General features: G+C 43.6%; 1 protein-coding gene across 1 annotated transcript in view; it reads right to left on the bottom strand.

Annotated features, from left to right (window-relative positions):
• Positions 1 to 23,837, bottom strand: part of slc1a7b (solute carrier family 1 member 7b) — a 124,012-nt gene that overhangs the window by 37,310 nt on the left and 62,865 nt on the right. The gene's annotated exons all lie outside the window — the stretch shown is intronic.

Here is a 23,837-nt window from a genome sequence, read left to right as displayed (position 1 = left end):
GGAGGGGGAGAAGAGAGAGAAAGAGAGAGAGAGGCAGGGGGGAGAGAAAGAGAGAGAGAGGAGGAGAAAGTGAGAGAGGGGGAGGAGAGAGAGGATGAGAGAGAGAAGGAGAGAGAGAAGGAGATAGAAGTGGGAGAGAGAAAGAGGGTGAGGAGAGAGAGGGGGAGAGAGTGAGGAGGGAAGAGAGAGAGATGGGTGAGATAGAAAGAGGGGGGGTGAGAGAGAGTTAGGGAGTGAGAGGGAAGGAGAGAGAACGGGGTGAGGAGAGAGAGGATGAGAGAGGGGGAGAGAGAGAGGGAGAGAGGGGGGAGAGAGGGGTGGAAGAGGGAGAGGGTGAGAGAGAGCGAGAGAGAGAGAGAGAGAGGGCAGACAGGGAGAGGGGGAGGAGAGAGTGGATGAACGAAAGAGAGAGAGAGAGAGCGAGAGAGAAAGAGAGATAGAGAGAGGGAGAGAGTAGATGAGAGAAAGAGAGAGAGTGAGAGAAAGAGAGACAGAGAGAAAGAGAGGGGAGGGGGAGAGGGGGAGAGATGGGTGGGAGAGAGTGGTTGAGAGAGAGAAAGAGAGGGGAGAGGGAGAGAGAGAGAGGGGGAGGAGAGAGTGGATGAAAGAAAGAGAGAGAGAGCGAGAGAGAGAGAGAGCGAGAGAGAGAGAGAGAGAGGGAGAGAGAGAGAGAGAGAGAGAGAGGGAGGAGAGAGTGGATGAGAGAAAGAAAGAAAGTGAGAGAGAGAGAGAGAGAGAGAGAGAGAGAGAGAGAGAGAGAGAGAGAGAGAGAGAGAGAGAGAGGGAGGAGAGAGTGGATGAAAGAAAGAGAGAGAGAGCGAGAGAGAGAGAGAGAGAGAGAGAGACTTCCACTTCAGGTCCATATATTGCATTCATTATATAGTGATAATTGACAGAGACAGTGACACCATTTTTACAACAATCTATCCAGCTTTCAAAGTTCATAAATATATTATAAGCTAACAGTACCTATGATCACAGTATGGCTTTGACAGATTGAAGACAATGTGACCCTTTAAAATGCTACAGTTATTGCAGAACATCTGGATACTACACGGCAACACCATGGATGCAAATTCAGACTTAAATGAACACTTTCTTAGAGTTGATGCAGGTACACTTTTTTTGTTTCGGGGAGGTTAACATTGTAGGTTGTAAAGCTGTATTTGCATATTTCCCAGCATGCCGTTCAAGTAAATGTGAGAGACACCCACCCAATGACTGTATTTGTTAGTGACATGTTTGTTGCATTCAGTAACTTCTAGTCCAGAAACCTTCACCAAGTGACTGCCAAAGTGAACGTGCAGAGAGTGCAATGGGAGAGAGACTCTAAACAAAGACACACGCACACGCTCACTGCAGCAATAGATGGCTGTTGGTCCGGTCCAAATGCACCCCTTTGATGAACGCGTTTGACTGGTTCATTCAAGTCCAGGAGCCTTAGGAGGATTGTTTTTCAGCCTGTGACGGTCCTCTCCGCTTTTGGTGACAAACCCGGAAACAGGTGAGCTACGAATTTACTCGCCAGGAATGTTAAAACACCCTGCCACACTTTATAGCATGACATTTGCTTCTGAATAATTTCTGAAGCATCTTTACAGCCTTCTAGGCCTTAGCTCAATTGGATGGTTCAGTTGCATGTCCCATGTAACTTTTGGGTTTGATTGCCCCCAAGAATGTATGCACGCATGACTTTAAGTTGCTTTGGATAAAAGCGTCTGCTAAATGGCATACAGTGCATTATATTATCAAGGGATAATGAAGGCTTAATTTCACCTTATTGTGTCCTATGAGTTATTCTCCTTTTATTACCAGGCCATGCTCTGGCCACTGTTCAAATTCTGCCCAATATCCTTTTCAATGTTCTGTATGAAATATGTCATTATAACCTATTCATGTAGAAAATATAGTACTTTACTCAACATTCCATTCTTTCAACTGAGAGACGTATAGCCCTGTACCATGACCTAATAAAAGAAGGTTCAGTTAATGTCCTCTCTAATGACCTGTAGACAGCTATTCAGTTAGCTGTTCATTGGTTTCTGAAAGACTGCAGTTAGGTAATGACAGAGAGTGAGTCAGTCGTGTTGTCAGTGTGCTGGTTTGGTTTGGTTTGGTTCAGAGAGTGAGTCAGTCGTGTTGTCAGTGTGCTGGTTTGGTTTGGTTCAGAGAGTGAGTCAGTCGTGTTGTCAGTGTGCTGGTTTGGTTTGGTTTGGTTCAGAGAGTGAGTCAGTCGTGTTGTCAGTGTGCTGGTTTGGTTTGGTTTGGTTCAGAGAGTGAGTCAGTCGTGTTGTCAGTGTGCTGGTTTGGTTTGGTTCAGAGAGTGAGTCAGTCGTGTTGTCAGTGTGCTGGTTTGGTTTGGTTCAGAGAGTGAGTCAGTCGTGTTGTCAGTGTGCTGGTTTGGTTTGGTTCAGAGAGTGAGTCAGTCGTGTTGTCAGTGTGCTGGTTTGGTTCAACGGGGCATGGAATGCATGTAAATGGAGGAGGAATGTAACAGATAAGTAATTGTTCAGCTACAGTACCAGTTAAAAGTTTTGACACTCATACTCATTCATGGGTTTTTCTTTATTTTTACTATTTTCTACATTGTATAATAATAGTGAAGACATCAAAACAATGAAATAACACATGTAGTAACCAAAAAAGTGTTAATCAAATCAAAATATATTTCAGATTTTAGATTCTTCAAAGTAGCCCCCCTTTGCCTTGATGACAGCTTTGCACACTCTTGGCATTCTCTCAACTAGCTTAATCTGGAATGCTTTTCCAACAGTCTTGAAGGAGTTCCCATACAGTATATTGTCCCATACAGTATAACCCTCAATTGGGTTTAGGTTCGGTGATTGTGGAGGCCAGGTTATCTAATGCAGTGCTCCATCACTCTCCTTCTTGGTCAAATAACCCTCACACACCCTGGAGGTGTGTTGGGTCATTGTCCTGGTAACTCTGGTTCTTCCTTTCCTATGGCGGATGGTTTTTGCAACTGCACCTGAAAGTTCTTAAAATGTTCCGCATTGACTGACCTTCATGTCTTAAAGTAATGATGGACTGTCATTTCTCTTCCCTTATTTGAGCTGTTCTTGCCATAATATGGACTTGGTATTTTACCAAATAGGACTATCCTCTGTAGACCACCTTTACTGTACCTTGTCACAACACAACTGATTGGCTCAAACGCATTAAGAAGGAAAGAAATTCCACAAATGTACTTTTAGCAAGGCTCACCTGTTAATTGAAAAAATGTCAGGTTACTACCTCATTTTTAATTTATTTTCTATTTCACCTTTATTTAACCAGGTAGGCTAGTTGAGAACAAGTTCTAATTTACAACTGCGACCTGACCAAGAAAAAGCAAAGCAGCGTGACACAGACAACAACAGAGTTACACATGGAATAACATGGAATAAACAATAAATAAGCCAACAACACAATAAACAAGTCAATGACACAGTAGAATAAAAGAAAGTGCATATACAGTGTGTGCAACAGGCATGAGGAGGTAGGCAATAAATAGACCATAGTAGCGAAGAATTACAATTTAGAAGATGAACACTGGAGTGATAAATGAGCAGATGATGATGTGCAAGTAGATATACTGGTGTGCAAAAGAGCAGAAAAGTAAATAAAAACAGTATGGGGATGAGGTAGGGAGATTGGGTGGGCTATTTACAGATGGATTATGTACAGCTGCAGCAATCGGTTAGCTGCTCAGATAGCTGATGTTAAAAGTTGGTAAGGGAAATACGTCTCCAGCTTCAGCGATTTTTGCAATTCGTTCCAGTCACTGGCAGCAGAGAACTGGAAGGAAAGGCGGCCAAATGAGGTGTTGGTTTTGGGGATGATCAGTGAGATATACTTGCTGGAACGTGTGCTACGGGTGGGTGTTGTTATCGTGACCAGTGAACTGAGATAAGGCAGAGCTTTACCTAGCAAAGATTTATAGATGACCTGTAGCCAGTGGGTCTGGCGACGAATATGTGGCGAGGGCCAGCCGACTTGAGCATACAGGTCGCAGTGGTGGGTGGTATAAGGTGATTTGGTAAAAAAAACGGATGGCACTGTGATAGACTGCATCCAGTTTGCTGAGTGGAGTATTGGAAGCTATTTTGTAGATGACATCGCTGAAGTCGAGGATCGGTAGGATAGTCAGTTTTACTAGGGCAAGTTTGGCGGCGTGAGTGAAGGAGGCTTTGTTGCGAAATAGAAAGCCGATTCTAGATTTGATTTTGGATTGGAGATGTTTAATATGAGTCTGGAAGGAGAGTTTACAGTCTAGCCAGACACCTAGGTATTTATAGTTGTCCACATATTCTAGGTCAAAACCGTCCAGGGTGGTGATGCTAGTCGGGCGTGCGGGTGCAGGCAGCGAACGGTTGAAAAGCATGCATTTGGTTTTACTAGCGTTTAAGAGCAGTTGGAGGCCACAGAAGGAGTGTTGTATGGCATTGAATCTCGTTTGGAGGTTAGTTAGCACAGTGTCCAGTGAAGGGCCAGAAGTATACAGAATGGTGTCGTCTGCGTAGAGGTGGATCAGGGAATCACCCGCAGCAAGAGCGACATCATTGATATATACAGAGGAAAGAGTCGGCCCCAAGAATTGAACCCTGTGGTACCCCCATAGAGACTGCCAGAGGTCTGGACAACAGGCCCTCCGATTTGACACACTGAACTCTGTCTCCAAAGTAGTTGGTGAACCAGGCGAGGCAGTCATTAGAGAAACCCATAAGAATACGGTGATTGACAGAGTCGAAAGCCTTGGCCAGGTCGATGAAGACGGCTGCACAGTACTGTCTTTTATCGATGGCGGTTATGATATCGTTTAGTACCTTGAGCGTGGCTGAGGTGCACCCGTGACCGGCTCGGAAACCGGATTGCACAGCGTAGAAGGTATGGAAGCTGGTTGAGAGAATGCCAGGAGTGTACAAAGGCAAAGGGTGGCTACTTTGAAGAATCTCAAATCTCAAATATATTTTTATTTGTTTGATTCTTTTTGGGTTACTACATGATTGCACATGTGTTATGTCATAGTTTGGATGTCTTCAATATGATTCTACAATGTAGAAAATAGTAAAAATAAAGAAAAACCCTTGAATGAGTAGCTGTGTCCAAACTTCTGACTGGTACTGTACATGCTATGTTTGTGTGTGTGGGCATAATATTGTAAGAGTTTGATGTGTGTGTGCGCACTTGCCCTTGTGTCAGCATGTGGTCATGCACAATCTGATTGAACTCTTTGGCCTGAATGCCAAGTGTCACGTCTGGAGGAAACCTTGCACCATCCCTACGATGAAGCATGGTGGTGGCAGCATCATCCTGTGAAGATGTTTTTCAGCAACAGGGACTTGGAGACTAGTCAGGATCGAGGGAAAGTTGAACGGAAAAAAGTACAGAGAGATCCTTGATCCTTGCCCTGCTGCAGGGCACTCAGGACCTCAGACTGGGGCGACGGTTCACCTTCCAACAGGACAACGACCATGAGAACACAGCCAAGACAACACAGGAGTGGCTTCGGGACCCGTCTCTGAATGTCCTTGAGTGGCCCAGCCAGAGCCTGGACTTGAACCCGATCAAACATAGTTTGAGAGCATCTGCAGAGAAGAATGGGAGAAACTCCCCAATTATAGCTGTGCCAAACTTGTAGCGTCATACCCAAGAAGACTCAAGGCTGTAATCACTGCCAAAGGTGCTTAAACAAAGTACTCAGTAAAGGGTCTGAATACTAATGTAAATGTAATATTTCCGTTTTTTTATTACATTTGCAAAACATTCTAAAAACCTGTTTTTGCTTTGTCATTATGGGGTAGATTTTAGAATAAGGCTGTAAAGTAACAACATGTGGAAAAAGTCAAAGGGGCCTGAATACTTTCCGAATGCACTGTATGTGTCAATATAAAGATCTGACTATAATCCCTCTATGCTCTCCTTCAGGGGCAGCAGGCATATGGAGACCCCCAGTGAATGAACACACACACACAAATCAGATGCTCTCTCAATGACTCTGAAGCTTACTGTCAGATGGTCTCATCCATATTCACTGGTACTGTACATGAATGTAATCATAATTTTCAGTCTCCATTCTCGTTCTGTTTTGTATAAACTCATGCCTCATCATCACGTTATGGGATGAACATTCCATTCTCCTTTTAACCACAGACCCTTTCTGGCCCCAATCTGCAGCACTGCTGTGAAATCATGAACTTGAGCCAAGCATAATTGCAATATTCAATATTCTTTGAGTTTCAATCATCCGAACATCTGCAATCCTTATCCTCCTGACGTTTGTGGTGCATCACTTTTTGCATCAGTCCACTCCATTTCCCTACAGTGACTTTCATCATCATAATTCCAGACATACAGATGTCACTGTGACTCAGTGACTGCCATACATCCCCCAATAGCTTTAGCAGTCAGCCAGGTCGAATGAACAATATGCATTTTGAATGTTTCCTACAGGTTTGTGAGTACATGAGTAAAAGAGAGAGATTGAGAGAGCATTTGGTGTGTGTGTGTGTGTGGTGAGTACACTCAGTGGACAGTTTATTAGGTACACGAAAACGGTTCGGTCCTACAGACAGAGGGTCACGTGGCCGTGGCTTTCTACATAAAACAGGCAGACAGGCATCAAGGCATTCAGTTACTGTTCGATTGAATGATAGAATGGGAAAAACAAGTGATCTAAGTGACTTTGAGCGTGCTATGATCGGCGGTGCCAGGCGCGCCGGTTCCAGTATCTCAGAAACGTCCGCCCTCCTGAGCTTTTCACGGACGACAGAGTCTAGTGTTTATTGAGAATAGGTCAACAATCAAAAAACATCCAGTCAGTGGCAGTCCTGTAGGCAATAACAGCTCGTTCCTCAGAGGTTGAAGGAGAATGTCAAGAATTGTGCAAGCTAACAGGCGGGCCACAAACGGGTAAATAAAGACTCAGTACAACAGTGGTGTGCAGAACGACATCTCGGAACGCACAACTCGTAAGGTCCTTGTAACAGATGAACTATTGCAAAATATGACCACAATGGGTTCCTCTCCTACCAGCTAAAAACAATAAGAAGGGGCTCCAGTGGGCACGCGATCACCAACACTGGACAATTGAGGAGGTGGAAAAACAATGCCTGGTCATATTGCTTCATGCTGATGGCAGAGTCAAGATTTGGCGTAAGTAGCATGAGTCCATGGCCCCATCCTGCCTCAAATCATCCCTTGATACCAATTAAGTAACGCTTCCATGCCCCGAAGTATTCAGGCTGTTCTAGAGGCAAAGGAGGGTCCCACCAGGTACTAGATGCCACTGAGTGTATATCTGCGTTTCTGTGTGTGTCGCATCTCTGGAGAAGTTTTATAGAGGAATTTTAATAGGACATTAAGCTGAGGCTGTGTCAAGCAGTGGTGGTGTCCATCAGCTCCCATCAGGTTGATAAGTTAAGGATATTGTAGATGCTATACAGGGGAGCTATCTGCTCTCTGCAAGAGGGATCTTGCAAAACACCTCATTATCTACCATGATGCATCGCAAGCTAGCTGCACCCACTCCAAAGGTTTAACATACTTGTGACGTTCTGACCTTAGTTCCTTTGTTTTGTCTTTGTTTTAGTATGGTCAGGGTGTGAGTTGGGGTGGGCAGTCTATGTTGGTTTTTTCTTTCATCACATTCCCAGTGGGTCAGAAGTTTACATACACTCAATTAGTATTTGGTAGCATTGACTTTAAACTGTTTAACTTGGGTCAAACGTTTCGGGTGGCCTTCCACAAGCTTCACACAATAAGTTGGTTGAATTTTGGCCCATTCCTCCTGACAGAGCTGGTGTAACTGAGTCAGGTTTGTAGGCCTCCTTGCTCGCACACACTTTTCAGTTCTGCCCACAAATTGTCTATAGGATTGAGGGCAGGGCTTTGTGATGGCCACTCCAATACATTGAACTTATTGTACTTAAGCCATTTTGCCACAACTTTGGAAGTATGCTAGGGGTCATTGTCCATTTGGAAGACCCATTTGCAACCAAGCTTTAACTTCCTGACTGATGTCTTGAGATGTTGCTGCAATTTATACACATACTTGTCCCTCGTCATGATGCCATCAGTTTTCTGAAGTGCACCAGTCCCTCCTGCAGCAAAGCACCCCCACAACATGATGCTGCCACCCCCGTGCTTCACGGTTGGGATGGTGTTCTTCGGCTTACAAGCCTCCCCCTTTTTCCTCCAAACATAACGATGGTCATTATTGCCAAACAGTTCTATTTTTTGCTTCATCAGACCAGAGGACAGTTCTCCAAAAAGTACGATCTTTGTCCCCAAGTGCAGTTGCAAACCGTAGTCTGGCTTTTTTATGGCGGTTTTGGAGCAGTGGCTTCTTCCTTGCTAAGCGGCCTTTTAGGTTATGTCGATATAGGACTCGTTTTACTGTGGATATAGATACTTTTGTACCTGTTTCCTCCAGCATCTTCACAAGGTCCTTTGCTGTTATTCTGGGATTGATTTGCACTTTTTGCCCTGAAGTACCTTCATCTCTAGGAGACAGAACATGTATCTTTCCTGAGGGGTATGACAGCTGCATGGTCCCATGGTGTTTATACGTGCGTACTATTGTTTGTACAGATGAACGTGGTACCTTCAGGCATTTGGAAATTGCTCCAAAGGATGGACCAGACTTGTGGAGGTCTACAATTTTCTTTCTGAGGTCTTGGCTGATTTCTTTTGATTTTCCCATGATGTCAAGCAAAGACGCACTGAGTTTGAAGGTAGGCCTTGAAATACATCCACAGGTACACCTCCAATTGACTCAAATGATGTCAATTATCCTATCAGAAACTTCTTAATTAATCCATGAATCCATGAATCCAATTTTCCAAGCTCTTTAAAGGTACAGTCAACTTAGTGTTTGTAAACTTCTAACCCACTGGAATTGTGATACAGTTTCAGACATAAGGAAGTGGATGGCTGCAAACTTTCTACTTTTAAACTCGGACAAAACAGAGATGCTTGTTCTAGGTCCCAAGAAACAAAGAGATCTTCTGTTGAATCTGACAATTAATCTTAATGGTTGTACAGTCGTCTCAAATAAAACTGTGAAGGACCTCGGCGTTACTCTGGACCCTGATCTCTCTTTTGAAGAACATATCAAGACCATTTCAAGGACAGCTTTTTTCCATCTACGTAACATTGCAAAAATCAGGAACTTTCTGTCCAAAAATGATGCAGAAAAATTAATCCATGCTTTTGTCACTTCCAGGTTAGACTACTGCAATGCTCTACTTTCCGGCTACCCGGATAAAGCACTAAATAAACTTCAGTTAGTGCTAAATACGGCTGCTAGAATCCTGACTAGAACCAAAAAATTTGATCATATTACTCCAGTGCTAGCCTCTCTACACTGGCTTCCTGTCAAAGCAAGGGCTGATTTCAAGGTTTTACTGCTAACCTACAAAGCATTACATGGGCTTGCTCCTATCTATCTCTCTGATTTGGTCCTGCCGTACATACCTACACGTACGCTACGGTCACAAGACGCAGGCCTCCTAATTGTCCCTAGAATTTTTAAGCAAACAGCTGGAGGCAGGGCTTTCTCCTATAGAGCTCCATTTTTATGGAACGGTCTGCCTACCCATGTCAGAGACGCAAACTCGGTCTCAACCTTTAAGTCTCTACTGAAGACTCATCTCTTCAGTGGGTCATATGATTGAGTGTAGTCTGGCCCAGGAGTGGGAGGGTGAACGGAAAGGCTCTGGAGCAACGAACCACCCTTGCTGTCTCTGCCTGGCCGGTTCCCCTCTTTCCACTGGGATTCTCTGCCTCTAACCCTATTACAGGGGCTGAGTCACTGGCTTTACTGGGGCTCTCTCATGCCGTCCCTGGAGGAGGTGCGTCACCTGAGTGGGTTGAGTCACTGATGTGGTCATCCTGTCTGGGTTGGCGCCCCCCCCCCCCCCCCTTAAGTTGTGCCGTGGCGGAGGTCTTGTGGGCTATACTCAGCCTTGTCTCAGGATGGTAAGTTGGTGGTTGAAGATATCCCTCTAGTGGTGTGGGGGCTGTGCTTTGGCAAAGTGGGTGGGGTTATATCCTTCCTGTTTGGCCCTGTCCGGGGGTGTCCTCGGAGTGGGCCACAGTGTCTCCTGACCCCTCCTGTCTCAGCCTCCAGTATTTATGCTGCAGTAGTTTATGTGTCGGGGGGCTAGGGTCAGTTTGTTATATCTGGAGTACTTCTCCTGTCCTATTCGGTGTCCTGTGTGAATCTAAGTGTGCGTTCTCTAATTCTCTCCTTCTCTCTTTCTCTCTCTCGGAGGACCTGAGCCCTAGGACCATGCCCCAGGACTACCTGACATGATGACTCCTTGCTGTCCCCAGTCCACCTGGCTGTGCTGCTGCTCCAGTTTCAACTGTTCTGCCTTATTATTATTCGACCATGCTGATCATTTATGAACATTTGAACATCTTGGCCATGTTCTGTTATAATCTCCACCCGGCACAGCCAGAAGAGGACTGGCCATCCCACATATGCTCTCTCTAATTCTCTCTTTCTTTCTCTCTCTCGGAGGACCTGAGCCCTAGGACCATGCCCCAGGAATACCTGACATGATGACTCCTTGCTGTCCCCAGTCCACCTGACTGTGCTGCTGCTCCAGTTTCAACTATTCTGCCTTATTATTATTCGACCATGCTGGTCATTTATGAACATTTGAACATCTTGACCATGTTTTGTTATAATCTCCACCCGGCACAGCCAGAAGAGGACTGGCCACCCCACATAGCCTGGTTCCTCTCTAGGTTTCTTCCTAGGTTTTGGCCTTTCTAGGGAGTTTTTCCTAGCCACCGTGCTTCTTCACCTGCATTGCTTGCTGTTTGGGGTTTTAGGCTGGGTTTCTGTACAGCACTTTGAGATATCAGCTGATGTACGAAGGGCTATATAAAATAAATTTGATTGATTGATTGATACAGTGAATTATAAGTGAGATAATCTGTCTGTAAACAATTGTTGGATAAATTACTTGTGTCACGCACAAAGTAGATGTCCTAACCGACTTGGCAAAACCATAGTTTGTTAACAAGAAATGTGTGGAGTGATTGAAAAACGAGTTTTAATGACTCCAACCTAAGTGTATGTAAACTTCCAACTTCAACTGTATATGTCAGTCATTATCCTGGGTTACATCCCAAAGGCCACCCTGTTCCCTATATAGTGCACTACCTTTGATCAGGTCACTATGGGCCCCAGTAAAAAGTAGTTCATTTTAAATGGAATATTGTGCCATTTGAGACTAAACCCAGGTCTCCCTTGAGAAAGACGTCTTCTGACTTCAATGGGACTTCCAGGTTAAATAACGGTTTAATAAATAATGCCTGTACTGTGAGAGGTCACTTGCGGCATTATCTGATATGAAAATATTGAGTTTCAAATATTTCATGTCATGAAGATTCTCATACTGTCCAAGGTTTTCATTTTCATCTGTTTCTAAAGTGATGACACACATGTGCTTGCTCAAGCCATATGCGGCATTATACTGTATCTTGGTCCAGATTGTTGTAAAATATTCTTCACCTTCTTTTTATTTTATGTGTTAGATAACAAACCTTTTACACCAGTGGATAATGGGAGAGGAACCCAACAATGTTCAATTCCTTCTAGGTTCCTTCTGAATGACACCTACAGTGCCTTCAGAAACTATTCACACCCCTTGACTTTTTTCACATTTTGTTGTGTTACAAACTGGGATTAAAATGGTTATAATTGTTCTTTTTTTGTCTGTAATCTCTGCATTGTCAAAGTGGAAGAAAAATTCTAACATTTGTGAAAAATACATGAAAAATAAAACACTAATATACTGATTATACTGATTAAACTCCTGAGTCAATACATGTTAGAATCACCTTTGGCGGCGATTACAGCTGTGAGTCTTTCTGACAAGTCTCTAAGACAGTGGTATTCAAACCCATTGTTTCCTCAAGCATTTCTGGGACCCTATTTTTTTGTAAGAACTTCTCGTGACCCCACCCGACCCAAAATCGAATAACACAACCTTAAAATCATAACATAACATTTTGTTACATCAACAAATAACCTTCAATTATTTATTTTCATCACTTATCAAAATGAAAATAAACCAATAAATACATTTTATCTTTAAAATTGTCTTTTTTAAATGATCTTTCTCAAAAATATTTGTATATTGTCCCATACCCCATCTGTACTTTACACATCTGTACTTTACATCTGTACTTTAGAAAAAACAAAAATCTAAAGTATCTTTTGGTGACCCCACTGAATACCCCTGCTCTAAGAGTATTCCACACCTGGATTGTGCAACATTTGCCCATTATTCTCTCAAATTGGTTGTTGGTCATAGCTAGACAATTATTTTCAGGTATTGACATAGATTTTCAAGCAGATTTAAGTCAAAACTGTAACTCGGCCACTCGGGAACATTCACAGTCTTCTTGGTAAGCAATTCTAGTGTAGATGTGGCCTTGTGTTTTAGGGTGTTGTTCTGCTGAAAGGTGAATTCATCATTTTTATCCTGAAAAAGTCCTTAACGATTACAAGCATACCCATAACATGATGCAGCCACCACAATGCTTGAAAATAAGGAGAGTGGCACTCAGTAATGTGTTGTATTTGATTTTTCCCAAACATAACACTTCGTATTCAGGACAAAAAGTGAATTGCTTTGCCACATTTTTTTCAGTATTACTTTAGTGCCTTTTTGCAAACAGGATGCATGTTTTGGTATTTTCTTATTCTATACAGGCTTCTTTATTTTCATTTTGTAATTTAGGCTAGTATTGTGGAGTAACTACATTGTTGATGATCCATCCTCAGTTTTCTCCTTTCACAGCCATTAAACTGTGTAACTGTTTTAAAGTCACCAAGATCAGGGTGCCTTGTGAGGACCAGGCGACGAGTGGCTAATCTGCCCTTGCCCTCCGTTCTGCTAGCTAACGTTTAATCGCTAGAAAATAAATGGGCCGAACTGAAAGCATGTATATCCTACCAACGGGACATTAAAAACTGTAATATTTTATGCTTCACCGAGTCATGGATGAAAAATGAAATTGAGAACATAGAGCTGGCGGGTTATGCAATCTATCGGCAAGACAGAACAGCAGCCTCTGGTAAGACACTGGGCCGGGGCCTTTGCATTTATGTCAACAACATTTGGTGCACGATATCAAAGGACGTCTCAAGGTTTTGCTCGCCTGAGGTGGAGCAAGCTGCAGACCTCACTATCTACCAAGAGAGTTTTAATCTGTTTTTTCTGTAGCTGTCTTATATACCACCACAGAGCGAGGTTGGAACTAAAACCACACTAGATTACCTGTATTCCGCCATAAACAAACAGGAAAGCGCTCATCCAGAGGCGGCACTCCTAGTGGCAGGCGACTTTAATGCAGGGAAACTTAAATCAGTTTTACCTCATTTCTGTCAACATGTTAAACGTGTAACCAGAGGTAAAATAATTCTAGATCACCTCTACTCCACACACAGAGAAGCGTACAAAGCTCTCCCTCGCCCTCCATTTGGCAAATCTGACCATAACTCTATCCTCCTGATTCCTGCTTACAAGCAAAAAGTAAAGCTGTTTTGCTAGCACAGAATGGAATATGTTCTGGGATTCTACCGATGGCATTTAGGAGTGTACCACATCAGTCACTGGCTTCATCAAAATGTGCATTGAGGACTTCGTCCCTACAGTGACTGTACTTATATACCCCAACCAGAAGCCATGGATTACAGGCAACATTCGCAATGAGCTAAAGGGTAGAGCTGCCATTAAATTGATGGGAGATTACACAACTTTCTTTATTTTTATAGTTTATTTTTTGAGTCTGTAATACCAACATGTTTCAAGCAGACCACCATAGTCCCTGTGCCCAAGAACACTAAGGTAACCTGCCTAAATGACTACCGATCCGTAGCACTCACGTCTGTAGCCATGAAATGCTTTGAAATGCTTTGAAAGGCTGGTCATGGCTCACATCTACACCATTATCCCAGAAACCCTAGACCCACTCCAATTTGCATACTGCACCAACAGATCCACAGATAATGCAATCTCTATCTCTATTGCACTCTACTCTGCCCTTTCCCAACTGGACAAAAGGAACACCTATGTGAGAATGCTATTCATTGACTACAGCTTTGCGTTCAACACCATAGTGCCTGTCAAAACTCATCACTAAGCTAAGGACCCTGGGACTGAACACTTCCCTCTGCAACTGGATCCTAGACTTTCTGACGGGCTGCCCTCAGGTGGTAAGGGTAGGTAACAACACATCCTCCACGCAGATCCTCAACATGGGGGCCCCTCAGGGGTGCATTTGCGTTTGCTGATGACACAACAGTTGTAGACTTGATCACCAACAACGTTGAGACAGCCTATAGGGAGGAGGTTAGAGACCTGACCATGTGGTGCAAGGACAACAACCTCTCCCTCAACGTGATCAAGACAAAGGAGTTGATTGGGGACTACAGGAAAAACATGACCGAGCACGCCCCCATTTTCTTCGATGGTGCTGTAGTGGAGCAGGTTGAGAGCTTCGCGTTCCTTGGCGTCCACATCAACAACAAACTAGCATGGTCCAAGCACACCAAGACAGTTGTGAAGAGGGCACGACAAAACCTATTCCCCCTCAGGACACTGATAAGATTTGGTATAGGTCCTCAGATCCTCAAAAGATATTTACAGTTGCACCATCGAGAGCATCCTTACGGGTTGCATCACTGCCTGGTATGGCAACTGCTCGGCCTTCGACCGCAAGGCATTACAGAGAGTAGTGCGTACGGCCCAGTACATCACCGGGGCCAAGCTTCCTGCCATCCAGGACCGCTATACCAGGCGGTGTCAGAGGAAGGCCCTAAAAATTGTCAAAGACTCCAGCCACCGTAGTAATAGACTGCTCTCTCTACTGCACGGCAAGCGGTACCAAGTCCAGGTCCAAGAGGCTTCTAAACAGCTTCTACCCCCAAGGAATTAGACTCCTGAACAGCTAATCAAATGGCTACCCAGACTATTTGCACCCCCCCACACTGCTATTACTCTCTGTTATTATCTATGCATAGCCACTTTAACAGCCCTACCTGCAAATCAAATCAAATCAAATCAAATTTTATTTGTCACATACACATGGTTAGCAGATGTTAATGCGAGTGTAGCGAAATGCTTGTGCTTCTAGTTCCGACAATGCAGTAATAACAAGTAATCTAACTAACAATTCCAAAACTACTGTCTTGTACACAGTGTAAGGGGAAAAAGAATATGTACATAAGGATATATGAATGAGTGATGGTACAGAGCAGCATAGGCAAGATACAGTAGATGGTATCGAGTACAGTATGTACAAATAAGATGAGTATGTAAACAAAGTGGCATAGTTTAAAGTGGCTAGTGATACATGTATTACATAAGGATACAGTCGATGATACAGAGTACAGTATATACGTATGCATATGAGATGAATAATGTAGGGTAAGTAACATTATATAAGGTAGCATTGTTTAAAGTGGCTAGTGATATATTTACTTCATTTCCCATCAATTCCCATTATTAAAGTGGCTGGAGTTGAGTCAGTGTCAGTGTGTTGGCAGCAGCCACTCAGTGTTAGTGGTGGCTGTTTAACAGTCTGATGGCCTTGAGATAGAAGCTGTTTTTCAGTCTCTCGGTCCCAGCTTTGATGCACCTGTACTGACCTCGCCTTCTGGATGATAGCGGGGTGAACAGGCAGTGGCTCGGGTGGTTGATGTCCTTGATGATCTTTATGGCCTTCCTGTGACATCGGGTGGTGTAGGTGTCCTGGAGGGCAGGTAGTTTGCCCCCGGTGATGCGTTGTGCAGACCTCACTACCCTCTGGAGAGCCTTACGGTTGAGGGCGGTGCAGTTGCCATACCAGGCGGTGATACAGCCCGCCAGGATGCTCTCGATTGTGCATCTGTAGAAGTTTGTGAGTGCTTTTGGTGACAAGCCGAATTTCTTCAGCCTCCTGAGGTTGAAGAGGCGCTGCTGCGCCTTCTTCACGATGCTGTCTGTGTGAGTGGACCAATTCAGTTTGTCTGTGATGTGTATGCCGAGGAACTTAAAACTTGCTACCCTCTCCACTACTGTTCCATCGATGTGGATAGGGGGGTGTTCCCTCTGCTGTTTCCTGAAGTCCACAATCATCTCCTTAGTTTTGTTGACGTTGAGTGTGAGGTTATTTTCCTGACACCACACTCCGAGGGCCCTCACCTCCTCCCTGTAGGCCGTCTCGTCGTTGTTGGTAATCAAGCCTACCACTGTTGTGTCGTCCGCAAACTTGATCATTGAGTTGGAGGCGTGCGTGGCCACGCAGTCGTGGGTGAACAGGGAGTACAGGAGAGGGCTCAGAACGCACCCTTGTGGGGCCCCAGTGTTGAGGATCAGCGGGGAGGAGATGTTGTTGCCTACCCTCACCACCTGGGGGCGGCCCGTCAGGAAGTCCAGTACCCAGTTGCACAGGGCGGGGTCGAGACCCAGGGTCTCGAGCTTGATGACGAGCTTGGAGGGTACTATGGTGTTGAATGCCGAGCTGTAGTCGATGAACAGCATTCTCACATAGGTATTCCTCTTGTCCAGATGGGTTAGGGCAGTGTGCAGTGTGGTTGAGATTGCATCGTCTGTGGACCTATTTGGGCGGTAAGCAAATTGGAGTGGGTCTAGGGTGTCAGGTAGGGTGGAGGTGATATGGTCCTTGACTAGTCTCTCAAAGCACTTCATGATGACAGATGTGAGTGCTACGGGGCGGTAGTCGTTTAGCTCAGTTACCTTAGCTTTCTTGGGAACAGGAACAATGGTGGCCCTTGAAGCATGTGGGAACAGCAGACTGGTATAGGGATTGATTGAATATGTCCGTAAACACACAGGCCAGCTGGTCTGCGCATGCTCTGAGGGCGCGGCTGGGGATGCCGTCTGGGCCTGCAGCCTTGCGAGGGTTAACACGTTTAAATGTCTTACTCACCTCGGCTGCAGTGAAGGAGAGACTGCATGTTTTCGTTGCAGGCCATGTCAGTGGCACTGTATTGTCCTCAAAGCGGGCAAAAAAGTTATTTAGTCTGCCTGGGAGCAAGACATCCTGGTCTGTGACTGGGCTGGATTTCTTCCTGTAGTCCGTGATTGACTGTAGACCCTGCCACATGCCTCTTGTGTCTGAGCCGTTGAATTGAGATTCTACTTTGTCTCTGTACTGGCGCTTAGCTTGTTTGATAGCCTTGCGGAGGGAATAGCTGCACTGTTTGTATTCGGTCATGTTACCAGACACCTTGCCCTGATTAAAAGCAGTGGTTCGCGCTTTCAGTTTCACACGAATGCTGCCATCAATCCACGGTTTCTGGTTAGGGAATGTTTTAATCGTTGCTATGGGAACGACATCTTCAACGCACGTTCTAATGAACTCGCACACCGAATCAGCGTATTCGTCAATGTTGTTATCTGACGCAATACGAAACATCTCCCAGTCCACGTGATGGAAGCAGTCTTGGAGTGTGGAGTCAGCTTGGTCGGACCAGCGTTGGACAGACCTCAGCGTGGGAGCCTCTTGTTTTAGTTTCTGTCTGTAGGCAGGGATCAACAAAATGGAGTCGTGGTCAGCTTTTCCGAAAGGGGGGCGGGGCAAGGCCTTATATGCGTCGCGGAAGTTAGAGTAACAATGATCCAAGGTCTTTCCACCCCTGGTTGCGCAATCGATATGCTGATAAAATTTAGGGAGTCTTGTTTTCAGATTAGCCTTGTTAAAATCCCCAGCTACAATGAATGCAGCCTCCGGATAAATAGTTTCCAGTTTGCAGAGAGTTAAATAAAGTTTGTTCAGAGCCATCGATGTGTCTGCTTGGGGGGGGGATATATACGGCTGTGATTATAATCAAAGAGAATTCTCTTGGTAGATAATGCGGTCTACATTTGATTGTGAGGAATTCTAAATCAGGTGAACAGAAGGATTTGAGTTCCTGTATGTTTCTTTCATCACACCATGTCACGTTGGCCATGAGGCCCCTCTTCTTACAAGAAAGATGTTTGTTTCTGTCAGCACGATGCGTGGAGAAACCCGTTGGCTGCACCGCTTCGGATAGAGTCTCTCCAGTGAGCCATGTTTCAGTGAAGCAAAGGACGTTACAGTCTCTGATGTCCCTCTGGAATGCTACCCTTGCTCGGATTTCATCAACCTTGTTGTCAAGAGACTGGACATTGGCAAGAACCGCCTCGTTTCCCTCTCTTTCGGAGTCGTTTTTTTGGGTCGCTGCATAGGATCCACTCCGTTGTCCTGTTTGTAAGGCAGAACACAGGATCCGCGTCGCGAAAAACATATTCTTGGTCGTACTGATGGTGAGTTGACGCTGATCTTATATTCAGTAGTTCTTCTCGACTGTATGTAATGAAACCTAAGATGACCTGGGGTACTAATGTAAGAAATAACACGTAAAAAAACAAAAAACTGCATAGTTTCCTAGGAACGCGAAGGGAGGCGGCCATCTTTGTCGGCGCCGGAAGTCTTGCATGTATTACCTCGACACAGGTGCCGCCGCACATTGACACATTGACTCTGTAACGGTACCCCCTGTATGTAGCCTCGCTATTGTTATCTACTGCTGCTCTTTAAGTATTTGTTTTTCTTATCTCTTACTTTTTAAAAACTTTCTTAAGTTTCTTAAAACTACATTGTTGGTTAAGGGCTTGTAAGTAAGTATTTCACTCTAAGGTACCTGTTGTATTCGGCGCATGTGACAAATAACATTTGATTTGATTTGATGGTGAAATCCCTGAGTGGTTTCCTTCCTCTCCGGCAAGTGAGTTAGGAAGGAAGCCTATCTTTGTAGTGACTTGGTGTATTGATACACCATCCAAAGTGTAATTAACACCTTCCCATGATCAAAGGGATATTCATGTGTTATTTTGTATTTTTATTTTTACGCATCTAACAATAGGTTCCCTTCTTTGCGAGGCATTGGAAAACCTCCCTGTTTTTTGTGGTTAAATCTGTTTGAAATTCACTGCTCGACTGAGGGACCTTACAGATAATTGTTTGTGTGGGTTACAGAGATGAGGTACAGTAGTCATTCAAAAATCATGTTTATCACTAATATTGTGCACACAGATTCCATACAACTTATTATGTGACTTGTTAAGCACATTTTTACTCTTGAACTTCTTTAGGCTTGCCATAACAAAGGGGTTGACTACTTTTTGACTCAATACATTTCAGATTTTCATTTTTTATTAAGTAGTAAACATTTTTTTTTTTTAATTACACTTTGACATCATGGTGTATTGTGTGTAGGAAAGTGACAAAAAAATCAAACTTTAATCCACTTTAATTTCAGTCTGTCACACAACAAAATGTGAAAAAAGTCAAGCGGTGTGAATACTTTCTGAAGGCGCTGTGGACATTTTTGGCATGAAGAGTGTCTGTAGTTGCCTGTGTACCTCAGCATAGTTGTATCTATCCAAGGCTGCTACTCATGGACTAGCATTATGAGGTCATTGTTGCTGCTTTGGCCTTGTTCGTCAAAAGATCAAATTTATGTGAGGGAAGAGCACTCTACTATATACCTTGTTATTGACAAAATATTGAGGACGTGCGCACGCATGCACGCACTCTCTCTCTCTCTCACACATACACACACATACACACACACACACACACACACACACACACACACACACACACACACACACACACACACACACACACACACACACAGGAAAAATATTATTTACATGTTCTCTCCATGAGGTGGTGCGTTTAAGCCAAGATAGAAAAAGCTATTGTACTGTATGATGTGACCAATACCAAAACCACAAAATGGTCTATAAAAAAAACAACTAAAAAATGAATGTGTGCTTTGCCATTTGATTTAGATGTGGGCAGTACAATATTGCTGTGCCATTTGATTTAGATGTGGGCAGTACAATATTGCTGTGCCATTTGATTTAGAAGTGGGCAGTACAATATTGCTGTGCCATTTGATTTAGATGTGTGCAGTACAATATTGCTTTGACATTTGCCAGGAGGAAGAAGAGTATTTTGGATTAGGTTTTAAGAAATCAGATGAGCTGGGATACAGACAGTGACTTTAAGCCCACACTGTAATTTTTCCATTCTATGATTAAATCAAACAACACTAGAGAAGCTTCAGAGAAGTGGACTGAGTCAGCCAGTCAGTCAGCCAGTCAGCCAGCCAGCCAGCCAGCCAGTCAGCCAGTCAGTCAGTATGCCAGTCGGTCATAAATATCAACTGCAAAGGAAACAACACAATAATCCTGTTTCTTTCTTCCTGATAGTGGACGGAAATTATAGGACAACAACACAATAACTCGAGATCAACTGTCCACAGCTTAAATCCTGAAAAACAATACAAGTATGAAGAGTACATAAGGATCCGTGGAGGCTGGTGGGAGGAGCTATAGGAGGATGGGCTCATTGTAATGGCTGGAATGGAATCAATGGAACGGTATCAAACAGATCAAACACAGAAACCACATGTTTGACTCCGTTCCATTGACTCCATTCCAGCCATTATAATGAGCCCGTCCTCCTATAGCTCCCCCCACCAGCCTCCATTGATGGGGATTGTAGAGAACTGGCTTATCCTGTTTCTAGATCACACAGTATGATTTTTAGAGTTGTTTGTTCAATAGCTGTGTTTTTGCATGTATAATGATTGATTAATGAATCTGATGCTAAACAAATTTAAATAACATACATTTTTCTAAACGAATCACATTGCGTAGACTTATTGCACCCGTTACTGTAATGGTTGTTCCAGTTTAGATGGTTTAGGTCGTTTCATATCTCAGTCTTCCTAACCCTGGCAGTCATTCTGAATGCAGGTTCTGGGTAAATAAACATTCTGATTGTTGGACATCCCTACTATGGCTGGAATCCAATAGGAATTACAGATCACTTTGCAATCCAGCTTAATGTTTTATTTATTATTTGAGTAATCTATTTTTTAACAGGGTGTCATATTGAGACCAAGTCCACTTTTCAAATGAGCCCTGCCCAATACAAACACACACATCAATACTGGCTGTACTGGGTTCTACTGATGTTTCTTTACTGATGAACTGTTTCATATTCCACAGACCTATTTCCACAAAGTTGCTTTGCTATTTATGTCATTAATAAATAAAAACTAAATTAGAGCTATTATTAAGTTATTGTCGTATCTTAATAACATTCTAATTCAAATTCATTTTGACCCGTCAAATCATTTGAAGCTGTCATAACAACAACATTTGATTACAGCGGAGGATTAGTGAATGCTTTTCCTATATGATGAATAAATTAGATCAATATAGATGTAGGATCTTAATTTGAGCCAGTTTGTTACAGCAGGAAAATAATCCTGCAGCAATGGGAAATGTGAATTATTAGGTGGATTATAATTAATGTACATTTTTGTACGGGCTGATACATTTTTCTTAAGGGAAAATCAAGTCTGAAATTTCATATGGAAATATGTCATGCCCTGATCTGTTTCACCTGTCCTTGTGCTTGTGTCCACGACCCTCCAGGTGTCGCCCATCTTCCCCACTTATCCCCTGGGTATTTATACCTGTGTTTTTTGTCTGTCTGTGCCATTTCATCTTGTTTGTTCAAGTCAACCAGCGATTTGTCTCAGCGCTTGCTTTTCCTCAGTCTCTCTTTTTCTCGTCCTCCTGGTTTAGACCCTTGCCTGTCCTGACTGAGCATGCATGCCATCCGGTGCCTTTGCCCCTACTCTGGATTACTGACCTCTGCCTGACCTGACCCTGGGCATGCCTGTCGTCCTGTACCTTGGCCCCACTACTCTGGATTATCGACCCCTGCCTGCCTTGGCCTGTCGTTGGCCTGCCCTTGTTGTTGCAATACACATTGTTACTTCAACACAGTCTGCACTTGGGTCTTACCTGAAACCTGATAAATGTTTTAAAATAGGTATCCTGCAACAGGGTGATGAAATGAAGATCCTACATTTGTATGACCTGGTGATGTGACAACAAGACGCCATGTTCCCATTTACATATATATGAGGGGATTGCCAAGGTGGACAAGGGTGAGGTCAACCCAGACTTTCTCCTTTTCCCATTTCAAATCATGTCAGTTGATTTGATTTGAATAATGGAGTCTTGAACATCTAATGGGGAAAGCAAGATTCCACTCAATTTTTTTCTATTGATAGGCTGGAACATCTTCACCTCTTTCTTATAGCTTATATACTAAACAAAATCTATAGTGAATCTTATACTAACGTACAATGTGATTCACCCTATTCTCTATATAGAGTACTACTTTTGACTAGAGCTCTATGGGAAATAGGGTGCCATTTGGGATGTAGGCAAGGTGTTATCCTTCTCATCCTCCTAGTTATGGACTCTGGTATTAAATCAGACAAAGAACACTCACTACATCAAATTAGCTCCAGCAGCAGTTGGTTAAGTGTCATTTATCTCCAGCTCTGTTAATTGTCTCCACACCTCTCTCTCAAGCTAGTGATGGTGTTAATGACTAGCTCAAATGGTTGATGAAACACTAAAGAGACACTACAGACACAAAGGCCGCTAGAAAACAGGCTGAAAGAGCACTTTATACAAGCACCAGTGTGTGTGTGTGTGTGTGTCTGTCTTGTGTTCTTATGGTTCTATTTAGTGCTTTTCCTTTCCCCTTGTGTGTGCTTTATTTTGAATTGATTTACTTAAAAGTGCTTTAACATTGATTTATTCCTCTGGTGTGCTGTGTTGTGGTTTACTTCTTATTGACTTATCTGAGTGACTTCCTTTCCTTTGAATTGCTAACTTCTTTCTAGTGCTCGTTTTGTTGTGAGGGAACGAGTCTGTTAATTAGGGACCTGAGCATTGCCCCCACACCTGAGGACTATTGGGGTTAATGAGCTCATCCACACCACTACCGTCGGGAGAGAGGGGACTGGATGAGTGTGACCCTGCTCGGGAAGAGCTGAACAGAAAACAACTTTGCTTGGGATGAAGAGCCGAACGACATGTGAGTGCGTACCAATGGTTTCCAGTATGATGACATTACTGATGACCTTTTCTCCACCCTCTCCAGACGTGGCCTGCTATGACGAGGCTGCAACTACCGCATCGGAACTCTGTGATGCCAACGCCGAAGTGACGAACGCTCCATGCCAATCAACAATGGACTCGCGCATGTATGTGCTGTGCCTGGACCTGTCCATGTGTTTTGTTTTGTGTTGCTTTTATCCTGTAAACCCCTTTTAATACTTAAATTAAGATGTTAAAGAACCGTAACACTGTCTGCTCCCTACGTCTGTGGTATTGGGATTGAAATAGTTTCAGTTGGATTTCTAAATGCTTATTCTATCATAGCATTTGTTTCCCATTTCATAATGCTTAGTGGTTACCAAAAAGTCTTACCGATATAACGTGTGTACAGGTACTCTCAGACAAGAGAGAGTTTTTAGGAGAATGGATAAAATCTCCTCACTCACATTAAACAGAGATCGAAGTGGTATAAAGCATATTGTTTGTTGTCAGGAAGCCAAATGCACTATGAGCTGTTAGTCCCCTCCCACTTACAACAGTTACAAAAGCCACTTTTTTTGCCTCAGTTAGTCTCTTCAGATCACTGACAAAGTTAATTTAGAATTATCTGTACGCAGGGTAGCCTGGTGGTTAGAGCATTGGACTAGTAAATGGAAGGTTGCAAGTTCAAATCCCTGAGCTGACAAGGTACAAATCTGTCGTTCTGCCCCTGAACAGGCAGTTAACCCACTGTTCCTAGGCTGTCATTGAAAATAAGAATTTGTTCTTAACTGACTTGCCTAGTGAAATAAAATAAATATAAAAAACTTCTAGAAGTTGTTTAACCATGTTTTGGGA

Source organism: Oncorhynchus mykiss, chromosome 5 (assembly GCF_057628025.1).
Source record: "Oncorhynchus mykiss isolate SJ-2025 chromosome 5, ASM5762802v1, whole genome shotgun sequence".
In the NCBI taxonomy this organism is placed as follows: Eukaryota; Metazoa; Chordata; class Actinopteri; order Salmoniformes; family Salmonidae; genus Oncorhynchus; species Oncorhynchus mykiss.
The sequence above is the reverse complement of the archived record's forward strand: the minus strand, read 5'-3'. Positions and strand labels throughout refer to the sequence as shown.